Raw genomic sequence first — 19,537 nt, forward strand, 5'->3', positions numbered from 1 at the left:
GCAAAAAACCAAACAAACATATATTTACATTTCCGAAGGTGGGATTTTAGAAAAATAACATCTAGTTTAGCGAAAAAAAAAATGTTCTATTAAAATTAAACAGGAATGGAGTGGGTCTTTTGTACACAGTATTCAATATAATAGCTTGGAAAGAACCTTTATATTGTTTAACTTTGTGGAAAATCAGTTTTGATTGGGTCCTGTGATAATCTGGGAACCCAGAGGAGAGCTGACTTACTACTGTTCAGAGCCAAAAACTTGCATGGATTTCTCATGTGACCTTTGGCATATTTATTTTTGCAAGTAGTTTCTCCAAAGAGCCATGTTTAGATTGTGCTCACAGATACGCGCTCGGAAATAAATTTGTTCTGGTAAGTTCTGATATGCAAAATGCCTAAGAGTGACACTGATTTGTCTGCTTCACTCCTCTTTTATGTTTTGACAGACTTGTTCTAGTAAGTTCTGATATGCAAAATAACTGAGAGATGCTGATTTGTCTGCTTCACTCTTTCATGTTTTGACAGATTTTTCTCTATATTTCAGCTGTTTGTTTTTCACCAATGTGCATGTGTTCCAAGAACGTGTGTAACATAAATTAAACTTACGTCCTTTCTGATGTTCTTTGTGAGGGAAGAACCATTACAGCTTGTCATCTAGATACTATAACACTTTCAGGAAGTTTAAATTGTTCATTTTTACGAAAGAAGTACAAAATTTAATTCTGATTTGAACATATCATTTCAAATCTGTTTAGTTCTCATTAGAGTTTTTGATAATCTAATGTTAGATTCATTACCATCTAAAATTATTGCAATCTGCTGCCTTTTGTTTCGATTCAAAGTCCGTAATTGTGCCCTATGATGTCAGTAATTACTGAGGCTGCTTTGGGAAGATATGCAAAGATATGGCAAGGAAAGATGATCAAGCCAAGTTTAGATTTGTTATGTGGTTGTACAAGTGCGTCAGAAACTACATTTATTGGTATATTTGTTTACACTTGATATTGCGTACATTCCAGAAAAGGAGGAATTATGCTGGAAGATTAGGAAAACAAAGTAAGTATAGTCTTGAATCATTCCAAGATAGAAAGGAAAGGGGTTCTAGGCACATGAAGTAAAGTGTATTGTATTTAATTCTTCTTTATTCCACTTTCTTTTAAAGACAGCATGTGCTCTTCTCTGTGTACAACTCTCTCCTCTGCCAAAGAGAATAAAACAAACACTCATATCTACTGAAAGTATTATATATATATATATATATATATATATCACTGACTCCAAAGCAGCTTATATAATTTAAAACAAAAAAATGTGGACTCTTCCTAACTATAAATTCATTTTATTAATTCTATCTTCTCTTCTTAAATGAACAGGGGAGTCTTTGTACTCAGAACTGAAGTGAATTTTATTTCCAGTCTCTGATTTTGCGTTCTTTATCACCAACATCTCACATTTGATATAAGATTCTGTAAAGAATATTAATGTGAAATAGAAATCCAGAATAATTTACTTGAATAATGTAACATTACATTGTCTTGTGATCTTTCAGCTTTGAGACAGCCCAAATCCTGTGTTGGGACCATGATACTGTAGGTAGTGTTATATATTTATTTTTCCAGAGGTTAAAAAAAATACTGGATAGTATGACCAAGCGATGCAGGCGTGATGGTGGGTGCTGAACAAGATGTATTTCAAAGGCCCTGATTTTCTCTTGATAAAATTCAGTGCTGGCCATCAGAAGCATTTTCTTTTGAGAGTTGTGGTTATTTGTGGATGTTTTTTTCTTTGCATTCCAGTAGTTATGACCACCTTCATTTTAGAGGCATGTATTCCCTTGTAGGAAAATGAGATTTGTCTCTAGAATAATTGAAAACAGAATCTCTGACTGGAGAATCAATAGATCTTGTGCCTTTTAGCATCAGATACACTAAATAGGTAACTTTCTATGTTCTGCAGTTGAAAATAGGAAGGAGTGGAAGAATGCTGTAAAATATCAGAATTCAGAAGCACGTTTATACCCTAGTGTGGGTGTCTCATACTGGTCACTAGCAGTGGGCACAAGAATAGAAGCACCATGGATTAATCTAATGCAGGAGCTTCAGTATGGTCATTGTTATCACAGCACCATAAGTATGTTATCAGTCTCTTTCTGAAAATACACTGTATTCCAAGACTGACGTATAAAGGACAAGAAAATCATTACTTCTGTGTTAGGAATTCAGCCTGACTTGTCAGAAGTTTGTAAAGATAATCCAGATTGCCAGAGACAGGCTGTTCTGAAATTACCTGTTTAACCAGAATGCAGCAGTACAGCAACATCAGCCTAAGAAAGTGTGCCTTGTAATATTTCTGCTTTGACCAAGAAAAATGTATTCTGATATTACCTATGTGTAATGTGAACAATGATCAAGGTGGAGAGGAGGAGGGCATGTCCCTTTGGCACTGCATCATATAGCCAAAACAACTGAGTCCAGAGTGGTCCAGTGGGTCCAGAGGAGTGCCACAAAGATGATCGGGGGCTGGAGAACCTCCCTTACAAAGACAGGCTGAGGAAGCTGGGCTTTTCAGCCTGGAGAAAAGAAGGCTGCGGGGTGACCTCATTGCAGCCTTTCAGTACCTAAAGGGAGCCTACAAAGAGGAGGGGAATCAACTCTTTGAAAGGGTCGATAACAGCAGGATGAGGGGAAATGGTTTTAAGTTGAGGGAGGGAAGATTGAGGTTGGATGTCAGGGGAAAATTCTTTCCAGAGAGAGTGGTGAGGTGCTGGAACAGGCTGCCCAGAGAGGTTGTGGATGCCCCGTCCATCCCTGGAGGTGTTCAAGGCCAGGTTGGATGGGGCCCTGGGCAGCCTGGTCTAGTATTAAATGGGGAGGTTGGTGGCCCTGCATGTGGCAGGGCGGTTGGAGATTCGTGATCCTTGAGGTCCCTTCCTACCCTGGCCATTCTGTGATTTTGTGATTTTGTGAGTTGATTGCTGTTAGCAGTGCAGTGCTGATGTTTGTAAAGAATAGCTAGTGGAAAGGAATTCATCTCAGATGAGTTCTTGTAAGTGTGCTGTGTTGCATCAGGAAATAAAGATTTCTGTTCTTCTTGGCCCAAATATCACAAAATGAGATTTAATTTAAGCATTTACAATGCAGCCCTAATTTCAATCTAATAATATCAAACTATCTGTTCATACCAACAGTATATTTTTAAGTAGGGACATATTTTCAAATAATACAACTTTTTTTTTTTTTAAATTATTAACTCCTGAACAGGAAACTGTTTCTATTAATTGCAGTTCAGAACATAGTGCCCTGTGTGGTCAGTGTGACCTTTAAATGACCTATCTTAATCAGAATTAATCAAAACTTCAGATTCCATAATAAGAGAGAATTCTGCCATTTCATAATTTTTTCCCTTGAATGTGAATATTGCAACTTGTTTCTTCAAAATGTTGAGGTAGACAGAAATTGCTGAACATAGCGTCTTCCTCTCAGTAAGATTGAAAGTGTTTGGCTCAATAAGGGCAAAACAGTTCATTTTAAGTCTTATAATTTTATTTCTGCTCATGATGGAACTGAAAAACTTTGGGACCATGTAGATACATATTTTATTTTACCTTTTAATTTAATTAATGTATGCTCAATAAATATTTTGCTTTCCCTGAACCATCATTTCCCTATACAAAAACATGTAACCAGGATGTTTTTGGCCAGCTGTTGTCACCATGAGTATGAGGGATGCATCTACCAATCTTACCTCAGGGATGAACTGTATTTGAGGATGACTCAAGAGCAAAAGTCAACATTGTTGGAGCCCTGTGGCTATAACAGCTCTAAATATGAAACTAACACCAAATGTAGCAAAACGTGAAGTTAAAAATAGATGACTCTGAAGTATTGCCAAATTAAAATTCTCACTCCAGAAGGATTAGTTCACAGGTTGTTTTACTAATGAACTTAAGTGCCAGGGTTATTTCTGGAAGATTTAGTCAATTGCAGACTAAAACATTTGGAATTTTTCCTTTCTTCAGTGTTCTTGTTTCAATGCAAAATTATGAATTTTACTTTGTGTAACAAGAGTGTCATGACATAACAGGTTAAATGTTCAGGTGCTGTGTGTCAGATATGTTGCTGTAATTTCTTATTTCCCTTAGTGCTAAGGGAGTTCTGACTTTGGTGATTTATACATGTGAAACTGAGATTGGATGTTGCTCTGCAGATTTTAGCATTCTGGTATTCTGAAGGTAGCAATACATATCTGAGAATATGGAAGCCCTTCTCTGGCAAACTTTCACAGAAAGAGCTTTAATTCCTGTGTTGACTTCACTTGGTAGCTACTTTTACAAGCATCAGGATGTTGTGTACCTTCACAATAAGCAGAGGTGGTATATTTCATGTGTGGTCGTCAGTGTTTAAATACTGTATATGATTGTAGCAAAGAGAGGAACCCGCAGTTAAGTTCTCTCTACTGAATTCGGATGTTTTACTCTGGGGACTTAGCTGCATCTGAAGTACTTTGGTGGTTTGTGGACATGTAATATATTTCAGTCGTTTTGCTTTTGTGAAATATAAAGGTGTTTTAGGTTGATTGAAGGACTTCAATGGAAGCAGAAAAGAAAGAAAGAGGTTTAATAATCCCATCTTTTCATAAATCACTGATCCATCTAAATGAGTTTTGATAAACAATGCCTTATTTTCTTTTCTGCTGAGCAAAAAGGTGTTATTTCCTTTCACAAACGTGGGAAGAAATTGAGGAGTATGGCTACTGTTTAGCTATCTCAAATCTTATCAGAGAGTTGTTCATGCCAGACTATTTCAATTTGTTAAAATAAACTGACACAATGGATTTTTGTTGTACCTGTTGGTAAAAATAACCCAGAATCTTTTGTTTCCTCTGAAAAAAGTGTATTTTGTCACTTAAGAAAGGAGGGATTTTCCACACATTTGTAACTCTCCATCCTAGAGTGCACTGCCACTGGCGACAGCTTCTCTATTAGCTTCACCCAACTCAGATTAGACCTTCTTAGTGCTCGAGTATCCCTCCCAGAGAACCATGCGTTTTTAAAGCTGTTGGAAACTTTCTCTAAGCAAAAAGCAGGCTTCTATTATTTGGGAACATTTATGTCTTAACATAGAACTAGACAGTCATTGGTTTGCTGTTTCGTGCAGTTTCCTCTTACCTGGAGCTGGATAGTTACCTAAATTTTCTCTCTCTTCCTTGGCAAATATAAACAGTCAAATTTACAGGACATGATAATGCAGTAAAAGTTTCTCTCTCTTTTTTTTTAATAGAAGAAATGAGAGCTCAGCTTGAGCTGTAAGTAATCCCATTGATTTATATAAAAAGATTTTTTTTTACAGTGTGATTAAGAGCTACTAAATTTTGCTGTCCCTTCTTTTGATGATTATTGGAGAACTGGTTTACTTTTACATATAATTACTTTATAAATAAATTATAGGATCATACTAAGAAACTAAGGTCCTATTTTTTGTATTCTCAGTGCAGATTTATTTTGAAGATTAGAATTTTATTTAATGGAATCATCACCTTCATAATAACATTCAGTATTCCTTGAAGTGCTGTAAGCACTTTCAGTGCTTTAGTAAGAGATAATGTAATAAATGCCAAAATTAAACATTCTGAAGGTCATCATGTCTAGACAAATGTTGCAAGTTATATTTAAGCTAGTGAAAGTTTTCTTTTTTGTGTGTTTGTGTTAGTTTGAGGACCATAAAATATAAATGGTTAAAATGCTCAGAAGAGAGGATGAGTTGGGATTTCCAGTGTAAAATTAGAAAAAATCTACATATTACTGTGTAATGTACAGCACTACAGTATTTAGTTCAAATTACACAGACAGGTAGCAATAGGACAAGGGGGAATGGCTTTAAACTAAAAGAGGGGAGATTGAGGTTAGATGTTAGGAAGAAATTCTTTACTCAGCAGGTGCCTGGAGAACTTATGGATGCCCCATCCCTGGGTGTGTTGGATGGTCAGGCTGGATGGGGCCCTGGGCAGCCTGATGGTAGGAGTTCAGACTTTATGAACTTCAAGGTTCCTTCCAACCTAAACCATTCTATCATGATACTGTGAAATTAAATGAAGACAAAACTGTGTTACTAAGACCAGACTGTGTTACTAAGATCAATCTTGTGGCTTGTTGCATCTATGTAGATCATGACTTCTGCTCAAGGAGCTGAGTGTTTTCAAGTGCATTTGTGCATGTAAAAGAAGTAAGCCTGTGCCATTGTTGCATTGCCTCCTGCGGTACTGACCTAAAACCAGGCCAGGACCAAATGACTGCACGCGCACACCAATATGATGAACAGCAAAATGGCCTTTATTACACGTGAACTCTAGCTTATATAACCTATGTGCTTCGTCTACGCCCCTAAGGCACGTGCCACACATCAATCATAGAGCAGGGAGAGGGCCTATCGCGTCACATCCCGTGGGGGGGTCTCTCAGTCTCGCAGTTGCTGACAACATCTCCCCCTCTCCAAGCTCAAGAAAGTCTACTACAACTCGAGAGGACCCTAACCGCGTACACCCCGAAATCCCCGCATTGCGCCTATACATGCCATTGTCCTCTCGGTTAAGCCTTGCCCCGTTACATCCCGATTCGCAGAATAATCCTACCCTAATAACCCTATAACCTATTAACCTAATGACAACATATTAACTTAATAATCCTAATGTCTTAAACGTGAGTTCTACATAAGACTATATATTGCATTCTTAGATGATGCTGATTTGTTCGTCTTAGCATTTGCCATACGAGTCATTTGTCTCAGCATACACTATACTTATATATGTGTAATATACCTATATACCTAATATAACTATATACTTATATACCTATATGCCTATATGTATAATATGACTATAAGCACTAAGCATATTAATGTTAGACCTAATGCAACTATAACTGAATATAGAATAGAGTTAAACAGAGTTAAACATTCCCGTCGCATTGATGAACCATCCCAGAAGCACTTCCCATCAGTGGTGTTCTCCGTCCTTTTTTGCTCTCTCTAAGATGCGATGTCTCTCTCTCTTGTGTCGTGGTGAACAGCAATGAAGACTTTCTGTCCACTGCCTCTGATGTGTTTTAGCAGTTGGTACCTCGTTAGCACGAACACCTTTCTTTTGTGGGTAAGCTGTTCAGGAGCGACTCTTTCTCTTGTTCTTTCGCCGATCTCGTCTGTTGTCTGGGCCTTCCCAGGAGTCAATGCTGTAAGGGAAGACTTATGTTCCAGTTAGTTCCTTGCTGACGTCTGGCCTAATTTTTCGCGATGGTATCCATACTATTTTTCCCGTTTCGCAATGTTTTACAGCTGCATAGCCTCTTCCCCATACCAGAATCATCCAGCCCGCCTCCCATTCTCCACTGTCTGCTTTTATTTTTACTGGAGGCCCTTCACTCAAGACTTTGGGCTGCCAATGTTTCTGTACAGGGCTTCTACTGCAATCTCCACGTTCAAAGTGATTCAATGAGTAAATGGCTTTAGATAGAATCTCTGCTTGTCTTTTAACAGGAATTGCACTCTGATACCCTTCCTCCTCACCTAGGACGCGTAACTTTTCCTTGAGGAGGCGATTGGCACGTTCTACAATTGCTTGTCCCTGAGAGTTGCCAGGGATTCCTGTGGAATGAGATATCCCCCAAGCTGTTAGCCATTCCTGGGTCGATTTTGAGATGAAGCAAGACCCATTATCTGTTTTTATCTGGCTGGGCAACCCCATAGCAGCTATTGCAGTGGCCCAATGACTCTGTGCTGCGGTTGAATTGCACCTTGTATGTTGAGTGACTGATATCATAGAAGAAGCTGTATCTACAGTAACGGCGAGCCATGGACGAGGGGCCATACGGGGTTCCCATGTGAAATCTGTCTGCCAGATCTGTAATGGCTTTAAGCCACGGGGGTTAACACCTGCACGAATAGTTGGGGCAGAATTGCAATATGGACATGCCTGAACTACATTACGAGCTGTTGGCAAGGGAATAGAACAGGTCCGTGCCAAAGCCTTGGCACCTATATGAAGAGATGCATGAAGATCATGCGCAGTTCTGACAGTGAAGCATGACGTACCTGCAATCTTGTCAGCAACTGCATTACCCATTGTAAAAAACCCTGGAACCTCTGAATGACTGCGGACATGTAGTATAGCCACGGGAGCTGAGCGAGAGGCCAACGCTTCTTCTAACAATCCGGCTGCTGTAGTACTCGGATGTCCTTCTTGACCCATGCGTGCAAGCAGCTTAGCTGCAAAAGCAGAGTCAGTAACTACATTGCATGGAATTTCTTGCCATAGACGAAGTGCTATTTTTACAGCCATAACTTCCAATATTTGAACGCTAACTGTCCGGTCACAAAAAATAGCTGAGCTCCACTTATTGTCTGAGTTTTGCCACACTACAGCTCCTTGTCCAGTAGATGAGGAGGCATCTGTGAACAAGGTAGGCCCTTCCAGAGGGGAAGTTTGAACGCGGCATCGGAGGGAAACATGGAGGGGTTTTGCTAGCTCAAAGATAGGCAGAGAGTCAGTATATTCAATTGCACCTCCATATCCCTGTAAAGCTGTAAGAAGGATATCTGGAAGTGGTTGTGTATCACGAAATGAGCTCTGTAGATATATTGCATCAGGTTCTTTTGCAAAGGCTCGCAATGACAGCAATCGAGATTTCTTAAGCAGCATTGCTAGAATCTCAAGCCAGGAAGTATAGGCTCGTGTGGGCTGTACGGAAAACAGCCACCATAGAGGTCGGGGCTTAGCATCAAGGGAATGACCTATCGCTGCAGTTGCACCCGCCTCACATCTCGTTACTGCTACCTCGAGAGCCCGATCAGGGTCCCATCTCATTAGGAATGTTCTCATACAATTCTGTAGGATTTCATGCCATGCGGCAGTCATCTCTGGAGTAAGTTTCCTAGGCTCCCTCGGGTTTGATCCCTTAAGCTGATCATGAAAGGGTTTCATAAGCCGAGGTGGGATTCCCAAAGCCCCTCGAATCCACTGGATTGCCCCTACTAACTTCTGCACATCCCACAGGGTGGTAATATGGGGACGAATATCAAGGCCGATCGGTCGTACCATCTCCGGGCCAAACTTATACCCGAGATATTCAATTCCTGGTCCCCTCTGAGTTTTTTGCTCAGAGATAACAAAAACGGCCGCAGTCAAGGCTTCTGTCACTCGATCTTCTAACATATACAAGCCTAAATAACAAGGGGCTGCAATAACTGATGTGATGTTATCAATGCTAAACAATTAAAGTCTACGATACTGGTAAAGTTATAGACAGAGAGATTAGAGATTACTGATTAGAGTGATTGCTGTTAGCTCTAGTGGCACTATCTATGAGTATGAAATTACAAAGGATCCTTATACAAACATAACCTTTCCCAATGTATACCAACATTGTCTCAGGTACCTGTTGGAATGTACCTCCAAATGACAAACATTCTATTCAATATCAAGGCAGATGTCTCAAGCCTTGAGAGCATTGCTCTCACAAGCAAATTCTTGTTGCTTGTTCTCCAGGCCTCAGTCTGGAGAACCTGTCTCTCAGTCTGGCCACCTGTCTCTGAAGGGAACCCATTCTGATGCCCACAATGTATACTGGATTGGTTTAAAAACCATGCGCATCAGATTCATTACATCACGAGGAAAGAGAAGACCTGATGCTGTCAGGACTTCTAATGCATTTAAAGCAAGGAGTGATTTCAATCCCTGTTTCTCTACACAATCTATCAGGTGTGTGATGTCTTTCAGATTGAGGGGTACCCCTTCTGGGATTCTGTTACTGTTCCCTACTACCAGGAAGATCTCCAGTACTTTTCCTTCCTCTAACAGGCTAGATCTAAACTTTCCACAATCTGCTAGTGCATCTCTCTTAACTCCTAAATGCAAATTCACCTCTCTCCTTTCACTATCCTTTTCAGTCACAGCTGGAAGCTGCGGGCTCCGCACCCCTCCCCTCAGACCCATCTCCCTTTGATCATGCACTGACTGTTGTAGAGGCTTCTGATTGGTTGCATACACACTCAATCTTGTAAAAGGATGTGTGGGTCGAATCAGTGGGTCTGAATGCTGTGGTAGGGAGTGGGTCCGGAAACTCTCGTCATTTTGTCTTTCTCCTACGGGTGCAACCTGAGCAGACAGCGCTGCCCACACGCCACCTACACCTTCAGGTGCAGTCAGGGTGGACAGTGCTGACCGGACACTATCATCCGAGCGCCTGTAAGTTACATCGCTTCCCTTTCTCTCTGCTGTTTTTTCTTCTACCGCCTCTCTAACTTTTGACCAATCCGTACCCGAGCCTTGCCCGCAGTCCACACCCCCCTGGGTGTTACTGCATTCCACCTCCTCAGAGGAGACAGCAAGTGTCCCATCCCAGCTCACTTCTTTCCCTGCCCCCGCAGGTGGTATTAGATTACACAGAGAAGGATACAGCGGTTGTCGTGGATACGGCTGGGGAGTTTCAACGACCTTGGATTCCTGCACTTGGCCGGTGTTGCATGATAAAAGTGCAGACAGTTTAGCGCAGTCTTCTTCTACTTGTTTATGCGAAGCTGAAGCCGAGGGGGGAGCGAAGGGGGGTGCTGAAGGTGCGGACGAGATGTTAGTCGCCATAGCTGAGGGCATATTTGCGGTGTTCTTTTCCTCAGGGGACCTGCAAGAAAGTACGCTTCCCGCGCCACTTCTCATGGCATTAGTAAATTCCAAACCTATCATAACGCGTGCAGTCTCAGGAATTCTATCTTCTTCTCTAGCGGCTTTAAGAGCCCCAAGAATTAACCCCCAGATTTTTAGCTCCGCTGCTTTTTGCTCCTCTATTGCACGCTGCGCAAGCGTGGATGTAAACTGATCCCATTTATCAGGATCTAAAATGTCCTGAGAGGAGGGAAGATTCCACTCCTTTTCCAGGCGAATAAGTACAACTGAAATGTCCTTCTTAGAAGGGGCATTCCTGCTGTGATAGTCCTTACAGAACTGAAGGACCAACTTAGTAACTTGATCCATCACCAGCGCGGCACTGATGTCCCGAATTCGAGAGCGACCTGCCACCAACCACAGGCTATCACCACCCCCGAACTTCCACAGCAGCCAGCTGCTGCAGGCACGCCCTTAGGCGAAATACCGCAACACCACGGTCTTCCACGGCCAACCCGTAATTACCTCATTACGGCATTGGAAATTCCGCAGGCACGCAGGAGACTTTAACGCAAGTTGGCTTCTCATGCAAGGGGGATCCTCACAAGTGGGTTCCGCACTGGTTCCTCACACGGGGCACCAATGTTGCATTGCCTCCTGCGGTACTGACCTAAAACCAGGCCAGGACCAAATGACTGCACGCGCACACCAATATGATGAACAGCAAAATGGCCTTTATTACACGTGAACTCTAGCTTATATAACCTATGTGCTTCGTCTACGCCCCTAAGGCACGTGCCACACATCAATCATAGAGCAGGGAGAGGGCCTATCGCGTCACATCCCGTGGGGGGGTCTCTCAGTCTCGCAGTTGCTGACAACATGCCATGTAAATTTATTTCAGTCAACATCGGTCTATGTTAAGCAAAATAAATAAAATGCAGTGTAATTAGTGAAAATATGTGGCAAAAGAAGTAGGTAGAACAGACGTTTAATAAACCTTACTAATAAACCCTAATAAGACTTACTGTGGCTCATCACCACGGAAGGCTGCAGATTTCCAGGTAAAAAACTATCATAAACTAATTTCCATTAAGAGCATTTTATTTTAGATTCTTCTCAGGAAGTCTTCTTTATCAGAAATTCAGAGAGAGGAGCTACTGAATGAGGAGCTGCAAATACCCCTTGCTCCTTCGACCACTGCTCAGCCTAGGTCCTTTGTAATTCCAGAAGGATTAATTCCAGCCAATAGCAAGAGAGGCTCAGCAGTCATGAATGAAAAGCAAAGATCTTCTGACCGTTCTGAAGGAAACAGGAATACAAAGGGTGAGATTCTGAAAAGCAACCAGATCTTGTTCTTCAAACTGACTTTTGGCATCAGGATTTTATGCTTAAAGGCTTTAATACTCAAAAGATCATGGGAGTCAAAATGCTGATACTACACTTCACATGTTCCACTGTTTAGGGATTTCACAGCTCCAAATTAGCTTCAGGTCTCAGGATTTTGCATAAATTAGATGAAGGTGGTCCTGTCTGTGTTGGTAGGCAGCTTCAGATTAGCTCTGCTCAGTCTTTCAGTCTGTGAAGGGTAAACTGGCTCTAATCCAAAAGCCAGGTAGCTGTGTTAGCATCATGCTGTGCTTGAGCAAATATTTTCCCCTTCTCAGCAGGGCTCTTCAGCTGAGGCAGAGCACTATGCTACGGGCAGACATGGCTTCTGGGGATGGGCTGGCTGTGGTCTGCCCACCCACTGCAAATAATGACTAAATGTGCAAACCTCCCCTGAGATGTCTGAGGACAGAAACCTACAGGCTGTTGGGGAACTCCCTAAGGCTGCAGTTCTCAGCATTTATACAATGATAACTTTCCCCCTTTGCTGTAATAACAGCTGGGCCTCTCATTTGCATGGAATCATAGAATCAGAGAATTACAGAATCATTAAGGTTGGAAAGACCAACAAGATCATCTAGTCCAATAATCAGCCCATGCCTATGGCTGCTCTAGACCATGTCTCTCACATCTACCCTTGAAAACCTCCAGGGATGGTGAGCCCACCACCTTCCTGGGCAGCCTGTGCCAATACTTTACCACTCTGACTATAAATTTTTCCTAATATCCAACCTGAACGTTCCCTAGTGCAATTTAAGGCCATTATCTCTCGTCCTATCACTGTTATGTGGGAGAAGAGGCCGACCCACACCTCACCGCCAACTTCCTTTCAGATGACTAGAGAGAGATAAGGTCTCCCTTGAGCCTCCTGTTCTCCAGAATGTCAGTTCCCTCAACTGCTCCCCGTAAGACCAGACCCTTCTCCAGCTCTGTTGCTCTTCTCTGGACACACTCTGGGGCCTTGATGTCTTTCTTGTAGTGAGGGATCCAAAACTGAACACAGTACTCGAGGTGCGGCCTCACCAGAGCTGAGCACAGAGGGACAGTCACCTCCCTGTTCCTGCTGACTGTGCTGATACAGGGCAGGATGCCACTGGCCTTCTTGACCACCTGGGCACGCTGCTGGCTCTTGTTCACCTGGCTGTTAACTAACATTCCCAAATTGTTTTTCTCTATGCAGCTTTCCAACCACTCTGCCCCAAGCCTGTAGTAAAGCATGGGGTTTTTGTAGCAAATGCAGGATCTAGCACTTGGTCAAGTTAAAGCTCATATAGTTGTTGAAAGCCCATTGATCCAGCCTACCCAGATCCCTCTGCAGGGCCTTCCTACACTCATTTACACAATTGCCTAATCCCTTTGCATTTGAAGGACCAACCCCCTTGTCCTTCCCTCCCTCCAATTCCCCTTAAGGCTTTGCTGGCCCCTCTGCAGTGATACTAAGCAGTTAAAACCTTGGGGACATCCTTCTGTTTCTCTCTCCTTATCAGCCTGGGCCATAGAACATTGTTTTAACTGCTTTCTTCATCTTGTACCAGAATAATAAGGCAAATGGGATTATTTCTTGATTTTAAAATACTACTTTCTGCCTAATTCTTTTAATTTCCTTTGTTTTCAATTCAAATAAAATATCAGTTAATTGCAATGAACAGAGTGGAAGCTAAGCAAATATTTTAACAGATCTAGAGATGTATATATTCACTACATCATGACTATTGCTTCTCACAATCTGTGTTCTATTTATTATTACTTGGCTAAAGACATTTTAATGTATGTATTTGCTTTTTATTTCTTTATGGATTGTAAAATGAATGCATTGTGGAATTCATTAAAATGACACCCTCAGCCTGGGACTATGCATGCATTCATTCCAAATTCAAATGTTTTACTTGACCTGGGAAAGACTCCACGTGAAGATTTTCTTTTACTGGTGTAGGTCAAATACAGTAACTAGTAGAAAGTTACTGATGAAGGGTGTACTAACAGTATAAGGCATTGTGTTGGACATACAGAAAGAAATTTAAACTTTTTAAGAAAAACAGAGAAAATTTAATTCTAAATTCATGGTACAGTTCTTTCTAAAATCATCTGAGGGTGTTTTTGGGAACTTCAGTCAGAAATGTAAAGATTCTTTTCAATTATATCTAATGGTAGAATGATTATACTGGGGAAAACAGAAATCTCTTGTCCTGGTGTTCTGAAAATTTCGCCAAGAGATCAGAACTGATTCATCTTAATATCACCTTATAATGATGTTGTTATTTTTTTTAATCAAAGCCACAAAAGTATTTGGTAGGAGGGACAATAAAGAGAAAAAAAAATAAAAATAACAGCAGAGAACTCTAATCAATTTTCATGGTGTGACACTGGCAGGAATTTGGAGCAGTTGTGTATTTAAGATGAAATAGAACAGGGAAGGAACTGGAGCATATAAATCCTAATGGAAAAAAATGTCTGCAAGCTGGTTAGTGAACAGGCTCAGAGACCTTCTAATCACAGTTTTAAGATACCTATGCTGGTGATGAAATGTCATGTCTCCTAATGGTTGCTATATATATATCTGTTCTGCACAGATCAAGAGAGAAAGCTGTTTCTTCTGCTCACTGCCTGCTGTTCTCATGAATAAACCTATATTCTCATTTAACCATTTCCTTGTATTTTGATTTAAACAAAAAAAAAATACACCAAGAAAATACAAAGCTGTTACCGAAAGGTATTTGGAGAAGGATATCATAGAATGAGCAGGAGTACTTTCTGATAAGTGGGCAAAGTCAAATGAGAAGCTTTTCCTAGAAGCTGAACATCACTAATGGAGTGATTAGGTGCAGAATGGGTTTATGGACTCATGCTTATCTGGTTGTGAAACTCTGTTGGAAACAGTCTAAGAGGTAACAATTATCTGTTGAATGGGAGCATTTCCACTGCCTTCAGAGTTTACTGGCACATTCCTATGAAATGTCGCTTGATTGATATTGGTAAGTATCAATAAGAATCTCTCTGTAACCAATTAACAACTAATAGTTGTCAATTATAAAGGCCTTTACATCATAAAGTAATTAGCTTTGATCACAAAAATACACAAAACCTTTTTGGTTTTAACCAGGGTGATAGTTTTGATGATATTACTTGCGTCGTCCTGAGTATAAAGTCACAAATTTTGTATTTTAAGCGTGAGGAAGTAAGAATAATATGATTTGATGTGTTTGCACAACATTTATCAAGAAGAGACCCAATTCAGAGAAGAGCCTCCAGAGTACTTTTAATTCTTAATATTTTTTTTTTCCCTGGCATGACTGCACACTGCTGTATAGAAGCTGAACCAGCCAAAAAGAAGAGTTTTCACTCAGAGGGTGGTGACACACTGGAACAGGTTGCCAAAGGATATTATAGATGCCCCATCCCTGGAGGCATTCAAGGCCAGGCTGGATGTGGCTCTGGGCAGCCTGGTCTGGTGGTTGGTGACCCTGCACATAGCAGGGGGTTGAAACTGGATGATCATTGGGGTCCTTTTCAACCCAGGCCACTCTATGATTCTATGAAAAAAAAATGGAAAGATGTATGGAACAGGATAAATTTTAAGGGACAAAAAGCTACAATCCCATCCTTGGTGTCTTTCAGTCGGCTGCAACTGTTGTTGAATAGCTCAAATGTTCTTTTTGTTGTTAAATAATTCAAAAGGAATTGAAAGGACTTTGATGCTGGAATAGAGTGATGCAAACAAAGATAAAAATAAAATGACGTGTTTGTTTCAAACTGCCTTTGAAATGCAGATTGTTCTAATTAATTTATCATTGATATATGTAAAAAGATTTCTCTGCAGATTCTTCAATTTTTATAAAATTGTGTCTAGTGGGATGTACTGAGTATTATGTTGCTCTGGGTGCTGGTCACCGCTCTATTCCAGCTGATAATTTCTCCCAAAAAGAAGAGTGACAAAGTTTCAAATATTTAGTTGTGCAGGCAAGCATACTTGTCAGTGGCAAGGGGTTAGAATTTGATGATCCTTGAGATCCCTTGCAACCAAAGCCATTTGATGATTGTATGATTCTATGATACATTATCATCTCTTTTATGTTGTGGAAAAACAAATATATATTTCCAATATATAACCAGTGTTTTATATTTCCTAAAGTGGAGTTCCCTACAACATTCTTGCTGCCATTTTATGTTCATGAAGTATCTAACGCACATAAAATGTTAAATTTTCTCAATTTAGTTTGGAGACTGTTGTGCATTACGTAACACCCCAGAGACTTCTATAAATAATCAGAAATTCATAACAGTCACTTTGCTGCTGTGTGGAATTATGTTCTGTTGACAATGCATTGAGGTGGAAATCCAGCTTGTAAACAAATGCTCAGGGTTCTACCTCAACAAGGACCTGAGAAACTCCTGAGTTGTGCTGAGCAAACTTTGCCACATTTACTCAACTGAAAAAATAAATACTTTTTCATTTCTGCAGAGATTACATGCGTTTCTCTTTGCTTTTTCAGCAGATGTCTGTAATGGAAGCTAGTGTTCTGTTAGGATTTTGGCTTTTTTTAATTCAGATGCTTTGTTTGTATCTAAAGATAAGAGAAGGCATTTAAAGAATGTCCAACTGATTTAGATTTTAGCTTAGCAGCTAATTCACCTTTCTAGAAGTTGTCCTATACTCTTGTCCTCAATGTACACTCATGCTTTCTCTGTTCTGGGCTTAAGTTGTTTTCTGGGTACCATGAATGCTCTCTAGTCTTCTTCATCATAACTTGATTTTCTTCCAGTCCCCCCAGTCCTTTAATTAATTATTTGCCATTTTAAGAAGGAGGTCTGTTTATTGTCATTGAATTTGTTCATTGAATGAAGTCTAGCATGTGAGATGAGCTGTTTACAGAAGTGTGGCATAGCGCTCTATGTTTCCTACCCCATTCCTAATGAAAAGCCCTAAAAAGAGAAGACTTTTATCACAATTTAGGAAGGTTTGTGTACTGATCAAAGTCAGAGGGAAGGTCCCTTAAAATCTGCAAAGGCTGAAAAACATGGGGCAGAAAATTATTTTTAAGCCCCCAAGATATTTCTTGGAAATACTCTCTCATGTTCCCATTGATATTTTCCAGAAGACTCATACTTAATTTTAGTGTTTTTAACCCAGATCTTGCAGAGCCTAAGTGAAGTGCTGAGGTAGCTGCTGATGTACGGCACTGTAGGAGATTGTCTCATCTTGTAAATGGTGGTGTTAGAGTCTGCCAGTGTTCCCTGGTTGGATCATTTGGGAGAGGGAGGCTGGAAGAATCCTGGATAGTCAGGGACTCTACTGTGTGCTCCCCTTTCTTTGCAGTGGGTTTGCAGTGAAAATAAAATGATTGGGGTTTTTTATTTTTTATTTTTTTATTTCCTAGGGCTACTTATGATGTACCATAATTTCACAGCAATGTAATCCTATAAAGCACAAGATGCAGATGTTCATTTCAAAATGTTTTGTTTTCCATTTTACCACTGTAGATCAGGAAAATGTTCTCTGAAAACAGTGGATTTGTTCCAATTTATTCTGCGAGATGATAATTAAAGATCCAGGAAAGCAATGAAATGTAGCAGTAATGAAATATAACAGATGACAGAAACATTTCAATCTTTCCCTGCTTACAAGAAAGATAGATGATGTAATTCTAATTGCCTATAAGCTTATGGTCTGGGTGTAAAGCTGCCCAGCTCTGGGGAGCTGCCCAGAAGTGCAATTTGACTGTGACTAGCTTGAAGATACAGAGAGGGATCTGAGAAGCAGCGCACTCCAAAAGAAGGAGATGAAGATCATACTGAATCATAGCTGCAGTTCAAAGCCCACTGGAATAGAGCTGAATCATCTCTGAATCTTCTTTGAACAGAAAAGGCCTTTGCAAAGACTGGGAAGATGCTTCTAGGTAGAGGGCATCCAGAACATCTCTGGACAATCAATTCCAGTGTCTCACCATCCCCACAGTAATGAATTTCTTCCTAATATCTAGTCTAAATCTAACCTCTTTCACTTTAATACCATTTCCACTCGTCCTGTTGCTACCTGCCCAAAAGATACTCCCCAGCTTTCCTGTAGGCCCTTTCAGGTATAGCAAGGTGGCTATGAGGTCTCAGAGCCTTCTCTTTTCCAGGCTGAAGAGGGTAAAGTTGGAATTGAATCGGGACACTGTCCTGGTTTTAGTTGAGATAGAGTTAATTTTCTTTATAGTGGCTGGTATGATCCTATATTTTGGTTTTGGGAGAAAAATAATGCTGATAACATACTGTTTTTTGAGTTGGTGCTGTGCAGTGCTTACATAGAGTCAAGGACATTTCAGCTTCTCATACCCTTCTGCTGGGCGAGGAGCTGGCAGTACACAAGGAGGTGGAGGGGGGCAGAACCAGGACTGCTGAACCACGCTGACCAGAGAGACATCTCATACCATATGGCATCGTGCTGAGCAGTAAAACTGGGTTGACTGGCAGAGCTGCTACTGTTTGGAACTGGCTGGGAATCAGTCAGGAAGCAGTGAGCAATTGCACTGTGCATCACTTGCTTTGTGTATACATATATATATATTTATATATAAATTATTATTATTTTCTCTTCCTTTTCTAAAATTATTATTATTTTCCCTTCCTTTTCTGTCCTGTTCATCTGTCTCTGTCTCAACCAATGAATGTTACGTTTTTCTATTTCTCTGCTGCCTTCCACTGGAGAGGAGTGAGCACATGGCAGTGTGGTGCTATGCTGCCAGTTGTGTTAAATCATAGCAGACACTTTTATGAAACTGAGCAGTTTCATAGGGAGATTATCTTTGTAAAGGCTTCTCAACATACTGTAGAAAACATCAGCCTTGTTGGCATACTGTATTCACATGGACAGAGATCACATTAAAGACTTTAACTCCTAAAACTGACAGAAGGGAAGCAGGAGCACAGAGAGGTGCATTATTTTTCTTCCCATTTAGCAGCAGGCTGACAGCAGAAGGAAGTTCTGAGGCCCAGTGACTTGCCTTGCTTATCATAGAATTGTTTGAATTGGAAGGGACCTTTAAAAGTCATCTTGTCCAACTCCCCTGCAGTGAACAGGGCCACCTATAGCTCCATCAGGTTGCTCAGAGTCCCTCCAGTCTGACCTTGAATGTGTCCGGGGAAGGGGAACAGACCACATCTCTGGGCAGCTTGTTCTAGTTCTGGGCACCCCAGGCACTACAGGCTCATGGTCACACTCTTTGGAGCTAACAGCCTGTTTTCACCTGAAGGTGGAAAAGGAAACTGACAATGTACATTTATTTTGTATGCCAGTGATGTTCTAGGTATGGAAAATAGAAAAACTCTCTGTCAAATGCACTGAAAGGTAACAAGAGGTGACAAGCCAGGGACTCATCTGTATCAACTACTGGACTCAGAAGATGGCATGTATGGCCATTTAACAGCCAAATGCAAAATCTCTCCAGCAGGACAATATACCACCTGATCTTTTCTGATAATACTTCTCTTTTGTTTTCTCTTCCATTCTGCAAATACAAACT

General features: G+C 40.8%; 1 protein-coding gene across 1 annotated transcript in view; it reads left to right on the forward strand.

The window, feature by feature from the left end:
• GUCY1A2 (guanylate cyclase 1 soluble subunit alpha 2) overlaps positions 1 to 19,537 on the forward strand; it is a 148,860-nt gene that overhangs the window by 58,638 nt on the left and 70,685 nt on the right. The gene's annotated exons all lie outside the window — the stretch shown is intronic.

Source organism: Lagopus muta, chromosome 1, assembly GCF_023343835.1.
Source record: "Lagopus muta isolate bLagMut1 chromosome 1, bLagMut1 primary, whole genome shotgun sequence".
Taxonomy (NCBI): domain Eukaryota; kingdom Metazoa; phylum Chordata; class Aves; order Galliformes; family Phasianidae; genus Lagopus; species Lagopus muta.